This window comes from Pavona decussata, unplaced genomic scaffold (assembly GCF_977016875.1).
Source record: "Pavona decussata unplaced genomic scaffold, jaPavDecu1.1 SCAFFOLD_28, whole genome shotgun sequence".
Lineage (NCBI taxonomy): Eukaryota > Metazoa > Cnidaria > Anthozoa > Scleractinia > Agariciidae > Pavona > Pavona decussata.
The window spans coordinates 992,501-1,005,958 of NW_028145451.1; the positions used below are offsets into that span (position 1 = coordinate 992,501).

Here is a 13,458-nt window from a genome sequence, read left to right on the forward strand (position 1 = left end):
AGTAACCTTACCAGTTCCTCATCCTTTCTGCAGTTATATATACTTTTAGTGCATATGCAGCAAACTGCCCATAAACAATGACAATGTAATACAGAGGGCACAATTATTTAATGCTGATTTGTCGCAATCTCATCCCCAGAGTCCCCGCGCGTGGGAACCAAGATTGCTAGTACCTAGATTCTTCGTACACACGCGCGAACTTCAATTTCATAAACAAATGTGGCGGACGATTTGGATAATTTAGTTGTCTTGCTTTGTTCTAAAGATTTGGATAAAAATAGCTGTGTTTAGACGTCTTCCTGTATTAGGATGGTGCATCTAATCAGCGTGGTGGATCAAGGATCTTTTTAATCGTTAGGAAACTTAGGAGAAGTTTACAAATTTGGAGGCGATCGAAGTTTTCCTAGTCGCCTCATCTTATTTTTCCTGCGTGACTGTGTGAAAAATGTTCCGTTCTACAGCAGATCAGTTGGGTTGTAGGAAAATTTTTAGTGTGATAAATGTCAAAAGTAGAAGGGGTTTTCCTGTGTCGGCGAAAGGCAAAAGGTCCGACGGCTCTGTCAATCTAGGAGGTAAGGACTAACTTCAAACAGTTTATGTATGGATGCACACGCACCTTTGTACTAGGGGGAGCAATTTTCTAAAAGAAACTTTTGATGTTTAATCAAGATAATGTTAAAATTGCAAGTTAATACGGACAATAGTAGGCCAGTGTCGTTATATGAATTCATGTGGTCGGCTATATTACATAATATGCACAATACTAAGAGATCGTTTCAAAATGCGGACCAATTAAAAAAACGAGTCATTAATCACGGGGATTTTCAAAATATTTTAAATTTCATCGTTTTCTAGTCAAATTGAGTGATCTTTTTTTGTTGATGTTTAGGTTCTATTTGAGGGAGATGTACATTGGAGAATGTTTGAATACAGGATAAATATTTCAAGTCAAATGACACAAAGCCTTTCTATTTTCTTTAAAATACTGCACTTGTAGCTGATTAATTCAATAAATTAGATTAAAAAGCTCATTTTAAAAATTTCTGTTTTTCCTAGGCAGGTTGATAGCTATTCTTGTACACATAGAGTTGTTTATTTTGGTTTTTGTAGAATCTCAAAACTAGGTGCTCAGTTCCACCAGCCTTTGATATTGATTTACTAGAGAGTCAAGATGTCTTTTTGCGAGAGAATAATCCAGACAATAGGAGGATTTGTTTAAGCGAAAAAAAAAATTTAGGGGTCAGGTGCACTTTAATTTAATCTACGTGTACATGTAAGAATGCAGTATAATTTTCCCAATTTAAGAGTACAGACAATAAAAATGACATCAGATGTAACACGCACACTTTCTCAACGAAAAAAATTTCCAATTCCGCTCGTGCTTTTTCCATGTTATTGTAAAAAATAAATCGACGGCAGTTTTTTATGGTCTATACTCTTATAGACCATAAAATGTCCAAAACTTAGCTGTGAGACCACTCGCCTGCGGCTCGTGGTTCCACTTGAGTTTTAAACATTTTGTGACGTTATTTTATGATCTATAAGAGTATAGACCATAGAAAACTGCCGTCGATTTGTTAATTAGAGAGTGCGTATTTTGTTGACCTCGATCCTAGGTTCTCCCTCCTTTACCAAGTTGGTGATATCATCTGCCCCTACAAATTCTGCAGGGGGTGCCAGATTCAATTGTCCCAAGATCCTTTCATTCATGGCAATCAAGTTGGTTGTCCCATACAATCTCGACTCCAATCTGTGTAAGGAGTACGTCCTTTCTATGTAATTGTTGAACGCAATAAATTTCGCAAGTCTAATAATTTATTCAACAGGAAAAAAATGTTTTTGCAGTCCCTAGCCATTTGTTACCTGGTTTTTAAAGTAAGCAAATTGTTTGACATGAAATCAAATAACACTTGGGTAATTAAATCTTCAACTGTCCCTGTCAAAATCTTTACCAAAAAAACCCATCAGGTAGTTATGGGGTCAGTTATCCCCAGCCGTTTTTTTAACAGGTTGCTACATGAGAGTTTACTTGGAGTAAAGTAAAGAAATAACACAACAATTAAGGGATAATGAAATTTTGTGCTGTGCAGTACTGATTATACAACTGGGAAATCAGATAATAATTATCTCTGGAGTGTAAATTTCTGTGTGGGAAGGAAACCACTTAAATTTCCCATTGCCCTAGTGAGTACATTTGGTCCATCAGTGATCAAAATCCTGGGGTAATGGGTTTGAATCCTGCCAAAGTCAAAGAGTTTTACTTTACCTTGCATGGACCACATTTCCTTACTGAGGTAATACTGAGAAGAAAATTAAGGGGCTTTCCTCACCACAAAAATTTCCCTGCAGATTTCATTCTCTGGTTTCTCAATTTAAGTACAGGCCTTGCTTCAACCTATTAACCTTTTGTCCTTACAAGCAAAGTCCCAATTGAAGAAGTCATTAGACTGCTAAACATTACACCGCTGCAGCCTCAAACATCACTCCAGCTTCTGGATAGCACCTCATCTGAGAAGTCCTATTCATTTTTACACAGCAAGATTAACCTACCATGTATCATTTAATAAACATTCTGCAAAAATATTTCTTACTTTACTTTTCATCATCTGGTTTTTCCGAGAAAAAAAAAATGGAAGGTACGAGAGTGCTTAAAGAGAGTTGAGTGTGCATATAATAGTCCTCTTCTGAATTCACAAAATGATGTACAGCTAATATTTTGCTTGAAATATCAAATTAAAAGCATTTTATTACTTCATTCTTCAAAACAATCAGTGGTTTAAACTGTTCTTATATCAATAAAGAAGATTTTACATAAACCCGGTGGACAGAATGGAAAAAGAAAATAATATTAGTGTTTTTCCTTATGTTACTGAAAAAGATGTATACCAGACCATGTGATAAGGTTTAGAAAGCTGTACCACTGGTCACTGACGTCATAAAACCCATGAAAAATAAACAGTCATTGTACGGTAATCAGAAGTAAGTAAAAGAAAACAATTAACTTGGGGTATAACATTTGTATAATAAAAATATGATAACTGAATCACTGAACAGTGAAATACAGGGAAACAGAATTTTGTTCAAAAAATAGGAGGTAAAAATCTGACTGAAGCAAATCCAAGAGAATTAACAACTATTTGTTCAAAGAATCAGAAGTGTAGAAAAAATTGAGGGTTCAAATAACTGAGATTGCACTGTAAAAATAATACCTGCATGTACATATTAATTTTCATAATTCATTACTCACTACCAAATTTGAAAGTTTTCTTTTAATTAAAAGAGATGGCTGATAAGAAGTTTGACCTTTTATCTGTTAAGTCACAGTTATCAACAGAAGCCACAGTCTGGTTGCATTAAACATGGCCTGAATATCAGCCATTTCCTCTCCATATTATTGGTGAGTGATGGGAAATGTATACAGGGAATGCCCCTTGTTCAGCATATTTTTGTTCAGCATTTTTTCTCTTTATCAGTTGAATAGTTTTAAGAATGATTGAGTGACTGCTCTGTTGCTTATAAACACAGCTAGGCCCAGGCATCCAGTGGCCAATCTCTGTTGTACACACCATGCTAGAGCGATAGCCCTACATGGCCAACTAATTAAAATCTTTACTGCTGAAGAAAAATGTTACATGCCCAGTAAGCACCTATTCTATTTGGTTCCTGCCATCATAAACATTGATAAAAAGGTAAGAAATTAAATACACAACTGGATCTATCCCTTGATAGGAAAAGTGCACAGAAACGTTCACACAAGCATGCATAATTTACAAGTTTATGAACTGCCTCAACAAAAACTTCCATTAACAAAATGATTCTTGAGCTAAACAGTGTTTTCATCACATCTGTCATGATCTGTGATGGTAAATAAAAAGCTTACATCAATTTATTTTTTGTTACGGCTAAAACACAAGGTCTAAATCTACCAGAAAAGGTTACACCCTCTGTGCATGGCTTTTGTGCCCAGGCAGTGGCAGATTTTAAAACACTCCTGAGGGAAGGTTCATAATTTATGCATATGGGGGCCTATGATTATTTATAAAATTCTCCCTTTCATATTTTGGAAGCCCCCCCCCCCCCCCACCCGATGATGTTCTAAAATAAATATTCCCCCCCCCCCCACCTCATGAGCTATCCTGCAAACCATGGTAAAATTGGTAAAATACCATGCCCAGTCCCCCCTTCCCCCCCCCCCCTCTATCACCCTTTTTAACTTAAAACCTCCTTTAAAATGGAAAATGCAAGCATTTCTGGAGTCTTAACATTTAATGACATTTGCATTGTAATTACCGGTAACTTATAAATTTCACTTTAAAAAATCCTTTACTAAAAATTAAATGATATAAAGGCTGACATTCAATGCATAGAGAATGCAGTGGTTTTATGTCATAAACCACATTTATATAAATAGCTGTTGATTGCCTTACCAAGGAATCATTCTAATATTCCATGCACAATAGTTACATTGTTCTAGCCCTCTACCTTCTTTTTTTTAAAAAAAAAATGTTCAGTCATCATACAAATTAATTGTAACTGTATAATCTCTTTAACATACCAATAGATTGTCTTTGAAAATCAATTTTTCTGGAGAAGAAATACAATTGCAGCCATTTTTAAATGTGATCTATATCACAAATAATGTTGTTAAGATAATGTTGTTTGATGAAGTCAGGTTCCAAGATACTGAAATGTCCAGAATTTGGAGACTCTGATTACCTCATCAGGATACATCGAGCACATGAAGACAGTGGCCAGGGGGAATCTGAAAGAACTAATTCTGCAGTTGGAGATGCTGGCCATTATCGATAGCAGTTCTATAAATGGGAATATAATTTTTCATGACAAATCAGATGGAGAAATTTAGAAGATAGCTGTGACTAGCTGAGTATGAAAATCCCGAAGATAAAGAATAGAGAGAAATGTATGGAGGGTTGGTCGTGACAGCATTGCGCATTGAAGATGCACCTGTTCTCAGTGTCAGATTACATTTAAGGGCATTTGTAACAGAGAGGGAGGAGGCATTTTTTTTTTCAACTCTACCCAGCTAATCATAATTTCATGAAGGGATAAGAAAGTTCAGCGAAAAACATGTCCCAGGCTATAATTATTTTTCTTGAATTTGTGACCATAAAATAAATGATCACCATGATGTCTGAGAGTTATACATGGAATTTGTCAAAGATAGTCCTACAAGGTTAAGAAAGAGCAGCAGTGCGCTTCATGCAAAAATTGGTTGGCTGGCTCCATGATGGGCAGAAAATTATTCCACACCCTTTCCCGGATGAAGAAAAAATAAGGTACAAATTAAAGTGTCTGTGAATCTCTGGCTACTTCTTTAGACGAAACAGCACAACCAGTTGATTACTTTATGCCTAGAGCGCAAATAAAAAAATCATTCAATGAAGGAAAGCTGAACACAGTGAAGGAAATAACATACTTTTCTTCTATAGTGTACCTTTGTGGCTTCTGAGGAGCTAGTTAAAATATACCTAGACCATTTAAATCATCTCCATTTCTCCAAAGATTTGCAAAATCAAGCAACCATCAAGAACTGACGAAACCGAGAACAAGGATTACAATAAAAATTTTGGAGAGAGTTACTACTATTGACTACAGGGTTAAAATCTCTTTATCGTTTTGAACTTGACATTTACTTGAAATCTGATTTATCTGATCATCAAAGTGATGGAGACGACACTGTTGCTGTGGGTGAAACATGGTGCAGTGAAAGTGAGGGGATGTTTAGTGAGTGAGTGATGATAGCGAGAGTGAACTTGACCATCCCCGGCGAAGAAAAGGTGCAGCACTAGAAGTGGACGGAGTGCAACACGCTTTGCGTTAAATTGGTGAATTGCTTAACCCTAGATAGTATAGAAAAGTGCTTAGACCTTAATAATATTTTTTGTTGCTTAACCGGCAGGGGTATTTTGCTGAATGCCGAATGTTGCATTTTATGCTACCTATGACAGTTTAGCATTAAAGGGGAAGTATCACGAAAATTTGATGCAATTTCAAAACCGAAAAATGTTTGTCTGACAACAGAAACAAAACAATTGGTGGCTAGGTTTGCTATAAATTATCACCCCAGTGCAAGAAAACTGTTGATTAGCGCCTCTGGCCAGGGACAGAGTAGGTTGCAATGGATTGAAACTTTTCATTAGTTCTCGTATTTTTGTTTCCAAAATGTGCTAGAACAAATCATGAGTCGTTCCTGTCAAGAATTGAGTTGATTTTTCTCCTCTCATTGTTCTAGAATTATTTTGTAGTAAAGTGAAGGTCTTATTTCACCATTTTTAACAAAAGAGGTCAATTAGACCCCATGGTACTTCCCCGTTAAGCAACGGATGAAGTTATTTAGGTCTAAGCACTTCTCTTTTAACTGTCTATAGGGTTCAACACTGGTTATACAGACATTTAGCTTTAAGTTGTTGTTATGGCAGCCATTCCATCAAAGGACTTCTGTGAATTCGGCATTCAGCATTCTGCAAAATACCCCTGCCGCTTCAAAATCAAACTTTAAATTATACTCGGCTTTATGTGAATACATATACTACCTGTTATACAAGGTAGTAAGGTATCCTTTTGAACCCAAAAACCCATTTCAGTAAAAGAGGCATTCTAAGCTACATGATTATGCGAGTGGGGGTCCAAAATCAAGTATCAAAATATTACATGTATGTACACTGAAGGTAAATATTCAGGACGGGTACTTCCTCCTATAGCTTCCTATTGATATATTTTTTTTTTCTGTTGTTATTATTCTTTTTCAAGGCGAACTTGTGTATATATAGCAATCAGTACAGAAATAAACTAAACAACAATCTTTAAAAAATTTGCACAAACAAGCGAATAAATATAATAATACTCACAAATCTAAATCTTTGCCCTTATATCCTATTCTTTTAAGTATTTGTGTTTGTTCTCTGTAAAGATTGCCACAAATAAATGTTAAAATAGAAATATATGCGAGAAAAAACTTGCCAGTAGTTTTCACAGTGTATTGCAAGACGTTTGTTGGACTAACTATATTTTTACCTGAGAATCAAATTTTCTTAAATGCAGCAAAACCGGATGAGATAAGAAAATAAACCTCCGAGGGAAATAACAAACATGGACCAAAAAATGAGCACAAGAGACTGCTCTGGCGTTAGCAGTAGCTTTTACAAAAGTTAAACAAGTTGCAGTGTCAACACTTCAAGAAAAACAATATTTTGCATGGGGCAAATTAAAGTTCTGTCAACAAAATCACATAAAATAACATACTCGCCTCTTTGGAGATCGATAACAAGTCCTTTTATTCCATTGCTGATTTTTCGTTCGTTTTACAACGTTGAGTAAGCGAAAAGTTTCACTTCAAGAGGAAAAATGCAACGTTTCGTCGCGTCAATCCGATCAGAGTAAAATGATTTCTCTTCGGCCGCTGTTTATGTTATCCCGCCTCTAAAAGAGTCCATATGTTTCCCCCGCCGCTGTTGCCCTGCTCTTTTTCCCGCTGTTGAAAAGCAAAATTGGAGGAGATTAGAAAATAAAACTCTGAGGAAAAAAAATTAAAAAAAGCCCGAAAAAATGAGCGAAAAAGACTGCTCTAAAATTAGCAGTATTAAGCTAAACTGCGTGTCAGACAGTGCAAGAAATCAATATCTTGCAAACCAGCAAAGATTTGTCAACAACATCACATGGATATACTTCTGAGAATAACCAGTCCTTTTATTTCGCTGCTGATTTTTTCGTTAGTTTTACAACGCTAAGTGAGCGAAACATTCCACTTTAAGAGGAAAAATCCAACGTTTTGTCAAGCCGGATCGGAGTAAAATGAGTTCACTTCAAGTTTCGGTTGCTGTTTATGCCAACTCTCCCACCGGCCGCGAGTCGTATTTATACTCTTTCTCCCGCTGTTGGAAGGCAAAATTTGGAGTAGATTAGAAAATAAAACTCCAAGGGAAATAATGAACATGGACCGAAAAAAGTGAGCTCAAACGAATCCTGTGAAGTAAGCAGTATTTAGCAGTAAATTAAACGGCGTGTCAACACTGCAAAACAACAAGTTCTTGCAAGACAGCAAACAAGCAAAGTTCTGTCAACAAAATAACATGAATATACTCGCCTCTTCTGAGAATAACCAGTCCTTTTATTCTAATTCCTGATTTTCCATTCGTTTTACAACATCAAGTGAGCGAAACGTTTCACTTCAAGAGGAAAAATTCAACGATTCGTCGCGCTGGGTCGGAGTAAGATGGTTTCACTTCAAAGTTCTGATGATGTGTAAGTCGATTTGTTTCTCCCGCCGCTAATCGTCTTGCTGTTTCTCCCGCTGTCGGCTACATAACTTGACTTTGTATTTTGTTGTCTTCAAAATGTCTTTGTGTATTTCTTAAAAGCAACTTCCCGCCATAGTTAGTAGAGGGAGACGCTAACCAAACAATGGTCGCGGCACGATTGCACCACAGCAATCAATAACCAATCAATAACATATAATCATATCAATAACCAAAGTGCTCCCCTGAACCTAATAAATCTTTTTGATCGAGTAGATTCTGTGCACTCGTATAGAACCAGGTCTGCATCCACGGGCAAATTTCATATAAAATGCTCAAAGCTGACACAACTGAGCCACTCATTTTCGAGATTAGGTTGTAAAATTTGGAATGAATTACCGGAATCTCTCCGTGCAAAAACTAAAGCCTCCTTTAAGAAATGCCTTCAGACCAGATTACTAAAACTTCTTGATCAAGAGGATATTTATGTTGACGTCAACACTCTGATTAAAAACTTCAAATATCAGTGGTATGATTAGCTAACATGAAACTTTCTTAATTTTAATTTAGACAGTCATTATTTTTTATTTAACTTATTACACATTAATTATTGGTATATCTTTAAATTATATTCTGTAAATATATACTAATCAACTGCACTACCCGCCTAGATTAGCCTATGCTATTTGCGGGCTAGTGCATTCTTGCCTTACCTTCGTGAAAAATGTGCTTTAATAAATTGAATAAATTGAATAAACAGCTTCATATAATCTGAGTTTTCCTGTGGTACTAACTAATTGTGGTTGTTTCGCCCGAAAGTCGACTCGCCTGAAAGCGTCTCGCCAGAACTTACGTCGATTCGCACGACGAAATACACCGTATTCACAAATTCCATATGGATTTCATAATTAGTTCAAAGTTTTCACTTCACGGTAAAATTTCCCGCTGACAAAAATAAAACAATTAAATAATATTTGTTACAAGTCGACATGCAGCTATTTGTCTTGAAATCATAATCATCTTGTAGGTAAATCCCTAACATCTAGGAGAAACTCGGCACCTCAACGTAAGGACCTCTTTTAGTTTGTTTGAACAATTTTTACTGATTTTACCTCCGCTCGTTTTATCGTGTAGGCCTTATAGTTGTTTCTTCTAATGTAAGTTTTCCATTTTATTCTTTAAAACATCGCTCTAATCGACGTGAGTCCCGGCGATATACCGTCGGGCGAATCGACTTTCGGGCGAAACAACCGCTGCGCTGCGTACGTCGTACGGACGGTCGCATGGACGGACACAAGTGACGTCAAAACCAAACCAAATTTTCTCGCATTCACGGGTTACCAAATTCTCTTAGCTATGGGGCTCCGCTGCGCGCGCCTGCAGCGCGCGCGAGAGCTCCGCTAAAATTTAACTAACAAGCGTGTGGAAATTTGACATCTTTTGTGAAGAAACCTTTTGCTGTTATTTCTATAGTGCTTTAAAGGTATAAAATTATATACCTACCCAGGGACAGGTTAGACTAGGGTTAGACTCCAGATAATTTACATAGGGGCAGAGATCCACCCAAGTCACAACAAGAACCCAAGTTGCGCTGAAGCTGGCAAATGTTCCACTACCGTCGTATTTTCGAACATGCTGTGAGGCCATGTCAAGAATGCTACGGGTTTGAACGGTGCTCTGTCTGCTTTGCTTATACACGTGATAAAATACCGTTGAAACACCCGCTTTAAAGGCAAAATACTGATCCGTTACAGCCCAGAATGGTGCAATAAGCGGCGTTTCGTAAACACCAAATTTTTTAGGCCACTGCAAGCTCAACTGATAGTTTAGTTGGATTTGTCCACTGCGACATACCTAAAATAAACAAAAGAAGTGTGAAAATAAATCGCAACTTGCTTACCTCGACCTACTTGAACATTTCCGCCTTTCTTCTGGTCCAATGTTAGCTTAAACGGTGAACGCGCCTACAATTTGATTCTGTCGAATGTTATAGTCATTATCGTAAGCCGGTGCAACACCCTCACTCTTCCACGTGGGTATGTATTTGCCGACGTAATGAACGCGTCTCTACTTATTTTTTTTTCAAAATATTGCTTATTTTGTTAATTGTGGGGACGCTCTGAAAAAAAACCGCGCTCCATAATTTGTTTCAAAACTAATACAATTCTCCAATTATTGTTTATGATTATTAACTTTTCAATCTTTCAACATTACAGTGTACGTTGAAGACCAGGGGCTAAAACATATGCTGCTACTCACGAATGTTTTAACTTACATGCAACTTATAATGCCTTCCACTGAAGAAAGGAAATCCATAGCGATCTGTTTTGATCTCCAAGCAGGGCGTGCTGTAGAGATCAGAAGATGAATCGTCGACACGGAACTCTTCGTCATCGTGCTGGTTCCCATAAGGATACAAGTTGCTCTCAATCGGTGTTGCTTAAGAATTATAACAAAATGGAGCAAATATTTAGTGTCAAAAATAATCAGGGATGATCGTGATTCTCCCACCCTCTCACACTGAAAGGAAAAAAAAAAAGAAAACGAAAACAAAAAACAGCAACAACAGCAACCAAAAAAAAAAGGAGCGATCTGTTAAAGCAAGATATCAAGATGCGGCGATGTACACGAAACCGAAATAGCAGTACACATTTGCAATTTTTCTACTATTACAAGGACTGGGATAGCATAATGTTAAATATACCTTGTGCGCGACAATGTTGAAACTTTAGTAATAGGACAACTTTTCCAGGAAAGTTGCTGTTCACATTTCAACAATGTTTACAAAGAGAGCGACTTGTATAAACAACAGTAATTGAACTCAGTGGAGTGCAATTTGGTCTGAAATCATACGCGTGATTTCAAAATCGAACGAGCGTGCAGCGCGAGTTTGATTTGAAATCAGAAGTATGACTTCAGACCAAAATTACACGACACAAAGTTCAATTACCACTTTATTACATCTATTTTGAAAACACAGAGTTTTATTGTCAATATTAATGTTCTATTTATTGTTTTATTGTCAATATTAATATTCTATTTTTGTTACTTTATTTCCATTTTGATGAGCTAAAGAAAGGATGAGATTTAGAGTAAAAATGGTGCAATTTGGGAACAAATCGCACCGTTGAGCCAGTGGCTTAAAAATGGGTGTAATAAATAATATAAAGAATTCTTTAATAAATAGTAAATGAATGTATCCTGAGCGAGGATTAAGTAATTGAATAAGTTTGTTGAACGCCCTGATCAAAATAAATCGTCTTGACTGTATTTATGACTCAAAAGTACATACAAACAATGTATTATATATATAGGGATTTTACAAAATGTAGCTAGAGCTTATCACTTCAAATAACGAAGTCTATAAACTTGGATAAAAAGAATAAAACAAACAAAAAGAAAATAGAAATAGAGCAGCTTCATAAGGTGTCGCGTACTTATTGCAAAAATCAGTCCACAACAAATATATAGACCTAAGGGCATTTGCTTTTCAAAACAACCAGCTGATAAATGTATTAACCTGCACATGAAAACAAAAACCATGTTAAAACTTACCTATTGAAACAGGCACGCTGTGGCTAACGGAAGGAAAAATTAAATCGGACAGTATAACACTCGAGGTGAAAGGTCGCGAGAAAATATTTGAAGTTGACACACTTGGGTTCAGAGACCGAGAGACACTTTGTAATGTACTTCTAGAAGGAGAAACACTTGGGCTGACGGACTGTGAGATACTCTCATATGTGCTAGTTGAAGTTGAATCACTTTGGCCAACAGACGGTGAGACACTTTGTAATGTGCTTCTTGAGGTAGAAACACTTGGGCTGACAGACTTTGAAACACTGTGATGTAGTTCTAGAAGGAGAAATACTCTTGCTGACGGACTGTGAGATACTTTGAGACAAGCTAGTTGAAGTTGCATAACTTTGGCTAACAGACTGTGAGACACTTCGTGATGTACTTCTTGTAGTTGAAATACTTGGGCTGAAAGACGGTAAGACATTTTGTGATGTGCTCGTTGAAGTTGAACCACTTGGGCTGACCGATTGTGAGACACTTTGAGATGAACTAGTTGAAGTTCCATCAATTGGGCTGACAGGCTTGGAGGCACTTTGTGATGTGCTTCTAGAAGATGAAACACTGGAGCTTACAGACTGTGAGACACTTTGTGACGTGCTACTTGATGTTGAAATACTTGTACTCAGAGATTGTGAGACACTAAGTAATGTACTCGTTGAAGTTGAATCACTTGGGCTGACCGTCTTTGAAACAGTCTGTGATGTACTTGTAGAAGGAAAAACACTTAGGCTGTCGGACTGTGAGATACGTTTAGATGAGCTAGTTGAAGTTGAATCACTGTGGCTAACAGACTGTGAGACACTTTGTGATGTGCTTCTTGAAGTTGAAATACTCGTGCTTAGAGACTGTGAGACACTTAGTGATGTGCTCGTTAAAGCTAAAAGACTGGAGTTTACAGACTGAGAGAAACTTCGTGATATGGTGCTTGAAGTTGAAACACTGGAGCTGAGAAAGTATGATACACTTTGAGATGTACTTGTGGAAGGTGAAATACTTGGAGTAACAGACTGTGAGACACTGTGGGAAACGGATGTTGAGGCAGAAACAGTGAGGCTAACAGTCTGTGTCTGACTTCGTGATGGGCTTCTTGAAATAGAGAAACTTTGGCTGACTGACTGCGTTAAACTGTGTAATGTGCTTGCTGACGTTGGCAAAATTTCAGCTGAAGAAAAGAAAAGAAATTGACAGTTAATGAAAGGGAGGTATTAAGAAATGTAGGAATGTACAATATTCAGAAGAAGAGTGGTGGAGGATTCATATGAATAGAAATAAGTCTGTTCTTTCTCAAAAGTTTACTTTGAATAAACGCGCAATAGACGGTACCTTAAAAAGAGGCTATACGACATTACAGTCCCTATATAAAATCCATAATGGAACTTGTTTACTTTTGTCGAACTATGAAAGGCACTTTGGCAAAAGGTAGTATATTTAATAGTCTAAAAATGGAAGCTGCCCCTTTCTCAATGCCACTTGTCTTTAATTGGGCATTTTCGCTTGGTTGTATAGGGAAAGTTAAGACAAAATGCAAAATGCGACAGAGAAGAATGGGTAGAATCTCACCAACAGTATGCGTCAGGAACAAACAAAAACAAACTATCCATGTAAACAAGAGTTGTGACGTCAG

The 13,458-nt window shown here is 37.0% G+C and overlaps 1 pseudogene across 1 annotated transcript in view; it reads right to left on the reverse strand.

Annotated features, from left to right (window-relative positions):
• Positions 1-13,458, reverse strand: part of LOC146484983 (uncharacterized) — a 55,582-nt pseudogene that overhangs the window by 25,462 nt on the left and 16,662 nt on the right. The window contains exons 3-4 of the transcript XR_014863484.1: positions 10,531-10,694; positions 9,759-10,109 (exon numbers count right to left, since the gene is read on the reverse strand). The product of XR_014863484.1 is annotated as an uncharacterized LOC146484983 (transcript). The remainder of the gene's footprint in view (positions 1-9,758; positions 10,110-10,530; positions 10,695-13,458) is intronic.